Source organism: Mugil cephalus, chromosome 5, assembly GCF_022458985.1.
Source record: "Mugil cephalus isolate CIBA_MC_2020 chromosome 5, CIBA_Mcephalus_1.1, whole genome shotgun sequence".
NCBI classification, from domain to species: Eukaryota; Metazoa; Chordata; class Actinopteri; order Mugiliformes; family Mugilidae; genus Mugil; species Mugil cephalus.
Window position 1 is genome coordinate 17793063 of NC_061774.1, and position 6783 is coordinate 17799845.

Here is a 6783-nt window from a genome sequence, read left to right on the forward strand (position 1 = left end):
GTTTGAGTATGAATGTCTCATGGGGTCAAAAATAGTTAAATGATAGCAGTGCAGGTGTTTAGTGTCATCCCATGTCCACGCGTACAGTCGAGTCTTAACAGCACATATCAGACATATTTCCAGCAGAGTCATTAAATTAATTTTCATAAGGGCATCCATTAGCATTGCCACAGGTTCTAATTAAAGGGGAAAACACTCAGATGTCGCCTCAGTGGATTCACCTCTGCAGGAGTCTCATAAGGAATTCTCTCTTCATTGATCTGAATGCACAAGATAGGTCAAAACCTCACAGTTACAGGGATGAACATCACGAGAGGAAATTGTGCCACGGCTGAGCTGTGATCGATCCGTCTGTCTGCTGTAAAAGCTATCCAGCTGTGATGAACACTGAAGCCCGTGTAAATAATACTCATTTTCGGCGTGATGAGAGACCTCAACTCCCTATTTTTCGCGTTTTTAAAATGTCTTGCACCATAAAAGGTCTGTAAAAAGTGCAAGGAGAGCAGAAGAACATTTAGGATGTAGTCATCCCACATTTTCCTAACACCTCTTTTTTCTCCATCCCCTCCCATATGACATTTTCCTCTCATTAATCATTTATGCTGACCTTTCACTGCCAATGGCAACTACCTCTATCATAGCAGCACTTAACTATATAACGCACCATCAGTCCCTCGGGGAGTGACCTGGCCGTAAACACTGAAGGCAAAAATAAAAAGCTACTGACTGATCACTGGACTAGGTTTTATGCTTTATTGTTTAACCAGAGAAACAATGAAATAATACTGTATGGCAATAACACAACAGCTGCAATAGCGAAGACGGATAACGGAAATACACCACGTGACCATTGTTTTGGGCCTTTACTGTTGACACTTCTAGCTCTGGCATTTACTCTGGTAAATGAGCCAGTAAATCTGCAGTTGCGGGACTGTATCCAGTTTAACAAAGAGCCCTGGAGCTGCTAAATCACTGGCAGACAACTGGTACAAACCTGGCTGCCCCATATCTGAGACAAATGAAATGCCACTGAAAACTCCAACATGGTGTACCAGCCCAGATGTTTCCACTGGTCTTGTCTGATTTGACCAGGAATGTTTAGACAGGAATAAACTGCCCTTTAGTTTCCAGCGACATGAGGATGAGGTAAGTGATGCCATACTGTCAGTTCAACTTAACAAGAACCAACAAAAAGATAACTTATCCTATATTTTTAAATCTTCCTCACCAAGAGCTCATATTCTTTCTTTACATGCTCCAATGTGGGACAACAGCGTGCATCCCTCTCTAAAAAATACATCATCATCATCATCATACTGGCTGATTTAACCATATTTATGTGTATCACACTATATAATTAAAGTTCCCTACACACCCAAAGCACATCCTGGGTGTTATCACTGGTGCGCGACACCCTCATCATACTTCTGTTAGTTTGGTTGGATCTATTAAGACAGGACAACTTATGTTCATTAGTAGCTGTGAAATCCTGTCCATGCGTCTCTTTTAAAACATTACTTTTGTGCACACTGGCCCCATGTGGAGCAGGTCAACTGAACAAAATTCCTGGAGGAACACATGGGGCATCGGATAATTTGATTTAGCTCCAGTGCAGAGAGTTAAGGCGGCTTGTTAAATTGATTTCAATGAGACTGAAGAAAAAATGCCCATGTAAATGTAGCCAGTGACGGGATCAGCCCTAACATTATGACTACCTGACCCATCAAGACACAGACTCCCACAAGAACCCCAAAAGTGCCCTGCAGTATCTGACCTCAATGGATTGGAATCCCACAGATACTTGATTAGACTGAGTTCAATTTGGACACCTTGAACTCATTGAGTTTCTGAAACCATCCCTGAACCATTTTTCTTTCTAGCAGAGTGCACGATCCTGCTCAAAGAGGCCACTGCCATTGGGGAGTATTTCAATTGAAACAAAAATATCAGAGCATGCATGTGATATAAAAGAAAGAGTGATTTGACACACCACCTTGTTCCATCACCGTGCATTCCAGTTTTGATGCTCATGTAACTGCTGTAGGTACTTTCAGCAGGGCACCTCGATTAGCATGGACACCTTAAAGGGTCTATAGACAAACATACAAAACAAATTGTGATACATTGCATGTTCTGACACCTTTCAGTCAGAACCACTATTAACTTTTTCAGTAGTTTGAGCTACAGTAGCTGGTCTGTTTTACACTGAACCACACGGTGTAACAAGGGACTGGTTTCAGGAAGACTCAAACGCACAAATCAGGACTCAGGTGGTAGATAAAAAGTCTTAACTTCAAAAGCAGGCAAAGACAAAGAAAAAAATAACTTGGGAGAAGAGAAGCACAAGCAGGAAAAGACTACAACATTTCTGACATGAAGTACAAAGGGGGACTGGCAGAGTGGGAAGGAAATACAGAGTAAATACATGACACATCAGGGCAGGGCTAACAACCAGGGACACCAACCACATGGGGGAAGTGAAGACATCTGAGATGATAGAGATTTAGTAACAAAATGAAACAGGAAATGCCCAAAACAGTTAATCATGACCAATTGCCACAGAGCTGGATGTGAAACACTGTCCAGCCTTGGCCACGCATGGTTCACCACTTTTCCTTCCTTGGACAACTGCCGACCAGGGGACACCCCCACAAGAGATGTAGGTCAAAATTAGCTGCTAAAATCCTTCCACTTCCCAATCTTTCCTGCATCTCACACCTGCCAGAGGTCATAATGTCATGGCTCATTGTTACTAAAATGCATAATGGGTAAGGATGGGTGTAATTTGAATAAATAGTTGAACACAAAGCTGCTACAGAATATTTCCCTTATAACAATAAGAAAAAGTCCAATAATGGAGTTGGACTAAAGACGGACTAAAAGTACAATGCAGGAACTGATTGAAAGAAAGTGATAAAAAAAAATGAGTGTGATAATCAACATTACAAGTGGAAAAACAACTCGGCCTTAATTAGGTCATTATGCATGGCAGGGGGGTTTTCAGCAGGTGAGATCCTCTCTTTACTGCCCTCCTGGCTATGTCCTCCTCCTGCTGCGTGGGGAAGCGGGGGTGTCACCCCTGCGTTTCATCCCTCAGCCAATCATCATCTCTAATAAATGAAACTCCACAGCAAGTGACATGCTAGCGAACACTAATTATGCTCAGCAGGAGGCGACTGGCTGCAATTAAGCCACATGCTAAAACCTTTGCCTGCCAATGCCGCGACTCCCTCTGAGTCACAGTTACCTTCACCTCCCTTTGGTCCTGGGGGAAGATCACCTGGCTCTCAAGTCTTTAGAGAGTCAACCAGGTGGGGGTGGCTTATTTTTGTGTTGGAGATAGGCTGGTTCAGGGGGTCTGGCCTTGGTATTTAACAGTCTTTTGATTAGAATAAATCAGAGGGCTTTCATCTCAGTTAAGGATGTGGAGAACTAAAGGGCAGGCACCTTTCAGCACCGCCATCATTACAAAGAGCAGGCGTCATTCAAACGTATAGGCTGCTGACAGGTAAATGATGAATACAGGGTATGGGTGGCCTCCAGTAGCAACACAACAGAAACAGAAAATAGTTTTTTTTTTATCAGAGGGGATTGAATATTATAGTTGTTGTGATCACGGATCACTTTTTTCTTCTGTGTTTGTATGTCTGTTAAGTTTTGTCAGTCTAACATAGGGGTAGGTATTGGCAAGGACTTCACGATGCGATACCATATGATACGCATCACGATACTTGAGTCACAATACGATACATTATTGCATTATTATGATTTTGCGATATATTGTAATATTCTACATAGTTCTCTGAAAATTTTTAAATGAAGCTTAAAATACACATTGCATATATGTACATCAGATGACAGTAATAATTCAATGGACAAACTGAGTCAAAAAACAAATGATCCAATTCCAATTTTTTGCACTTGTGCAGAAAAAGTGAAAAAGGACCAAAACATGACTTTTTCTTTACATTCATGACATGACATTCAATCAATCTATATTAAAAAAATATATTGCAATATATTGCCATATCGATATTATTTTTTTTTTCGCCACCCCTAGTCCAACAGACTAACAGTATTGTAGCATGTTTTAGCCCATTGTTGTGGTTCTCATACTCATTGGGTCAATCTTGCTCTCTCATCAGGTTGATTTCATTAAAGTGGGCAACTGTTTTCAGTGAAATGAGCTCAGATTAACCACTGAGTTATTGAACAATCCGACAGTAAATCATTTATCACTTAAAGAGCTGGATATTTCCCTGGGGAGCGGCTACCATGATGAGGCCGAGAACACAGTTACTCAAGGACTTAACATTTGTAAGGCAGCCAAAAACAAGGCTGGTGAATGTTAACAGCATAAAGCTTGATTTGTACTTAGCCTACATGTCAGGAGCCTACATTGCAGATCTGGCCAGCATCATATAAACAGAAGACTTTCATTGCCACAACCATTTTTGACCATGGACACACCAATTTGTCATAATCTCCTTCTTATTAATAGAATTGTACAAATTTTGGCAGGTTTTTCAGATAATGTACGTTATTTTAAGAACAGGTTGTAGTGAGGAAAGATTAATTTATTTACCTTAAGACTTCGTGAGGTAAAAACGGATGTTCCTGATGTCCACTTCCGGAAACTGGTGCATGGAGGTTTAAGAGACATGGCTAAGGGTGGATCAAATTCTGGTCACTGATATCTGGAGACCTACTATACCTGCCACACTCACACCTACGGCCACTTTAGAATCACCAACCACTGTGTTGCCTCGTGATTGTTTTTCGCCCACGAATATTTTTCCGGATGTTTGCCTCACTGTGTAATGGCGCCGACAAATCGGTAGTCGTCGCTGTGGTTTCTCATTGACTGTATTGTTACGTAATGTTACTCCAATCCGTTAGGTGGCGGTAACGCGCCTACAAGCTAATTTACCCTTCGTCAATCAATCAACAACAACAACAAGTTATGGTGATAGTAGTAGTTATATTGTAGTAGAATAAGTTTGTTAGTTTATTAATTTACTAAGCGGATGTTGTTGCACTTGGAGCTGATAAATGTTAAACAATAATGACTTTTTTTGTTCTACAAACAAACATTGTATGTACAACAGCTACCTCATTAATATATAAGAATACAAATAGAAATGCTATGAATCCAACAACAACAATCTCCTTCCAGCAACAGAAGTGGTAAAGGGAAAACAATAATGACATTTAATGGAGTCACTGTAAGGAAAACAAAGAACATGTTGGAGGAGTGTAAGACCACTGAACCAAATGAGGCGTTAGAAAGGTTGGCGCCAAGCACATTTTTTATTATTTATTTATTTATTTTTTGTAATTTGGGAGGTCTTTGAAACTTAATGGACGGTACAATCAGATTTCCTTACCTGAGACTGAGTTTCTTGGTGGGAAAACACTGCAGCTATTTTTTGTTTAATTTTATTATTATTTTTTTATTATTATTATTTATTTATTTATTTTTGCGACTGCAGGACTTTCCAAACTGTGTTGGCCACTTGGCTGTTCAGACTGATTGGGGGGGCATACTGACAGGAAAATGAGATGTTCAGGAAGCGCACAATAGGTTGCATTGTAAGTTAAAACAATCTGGACATGCCTCCACCAGCCAATTCTGCAGCTGCATCCACCTACACATGGTCCATTCACATAGAATGGTCAACTTAACTTAACCTGATAAAAAATAATAATAAAAAAATATTAATGTGTATCACCTTTGATGTGTGTGATGGGGTGAACATACTGTTAAGAATGTTTCAATGTATACATTCCTCTCAAAGATTTTGGATAATGATGACCTGTTATTAATAGCCTGCATATTTTATGTTGTACAAATGGAGATGGACAAGATGAAGAAAGAACAGATCTACAGCTACCATCACTTCAGAGATCACATCTGGAATCTTGGCAGCAAGGTGGAGAATCATCTGTGTCAACACCACTGTATTTTTTCTGCCTGAGGAAGCACTGAGCATTGTCACAGCTTGTATCATTTTTCTCAACTGCCTGACCTACACCCATTTAGTCAAACCAACTGTGAGCAGATACATCTGTGATGGTTTTGCTGAAATATGGTTATGGGTAGTCAGTTAGAGAGAATGAATGAATGGTTCAATTCACCCGGGCCAGTGGTGGGTGAGTGAGCCCCTACGTCCAGATTGCTGTACTGCCACCAAGTGGCCAACACGTGAACTTACATAAATTCTAGTCCAATGTTCACTCGCTGTTAAAGAAGGCAGCTTTATGACGATTCTGTAGATTCTGTTGGAGATTGACTATTGTCAATCTGTGCCTCGCAACGAAGAAGACATTCCTAATAATGGAATTAAAGGACTTGACTGTCCATTAATAAAGCATCTATATTTCACTTGTTTTAAGCATGTTAGACTATTTATGAAAAATATGTCTATGAAAAGCATGTACGTTTAATTGAGAGGGCTTGGAATTAGATGTCCATGTTTAGTTATTATGTAGAACTGCAGATTTACATTTTTTTACGGAGCAATGGCTGTGGTAGTGCAAAAATGTCATTTGCAATCATGGTCAGAATTTTTCACAATATACACTCACTTGCTAGTTCTCTAGATGGGTAAGTGAAATCAAATGCATCCTAATGTAACAGTTCTTAGCTCTATGAAGGTTATGGTATTCAGCATTTGTTTAAAAATAACTGAGAGGTACAATGATTTCAGCTGTGTTTTAACTTTGGAGGCTGTGGTTTCTAGTACTATTAATATGTCCTGTGTTGAACCAACATGTTTTTAT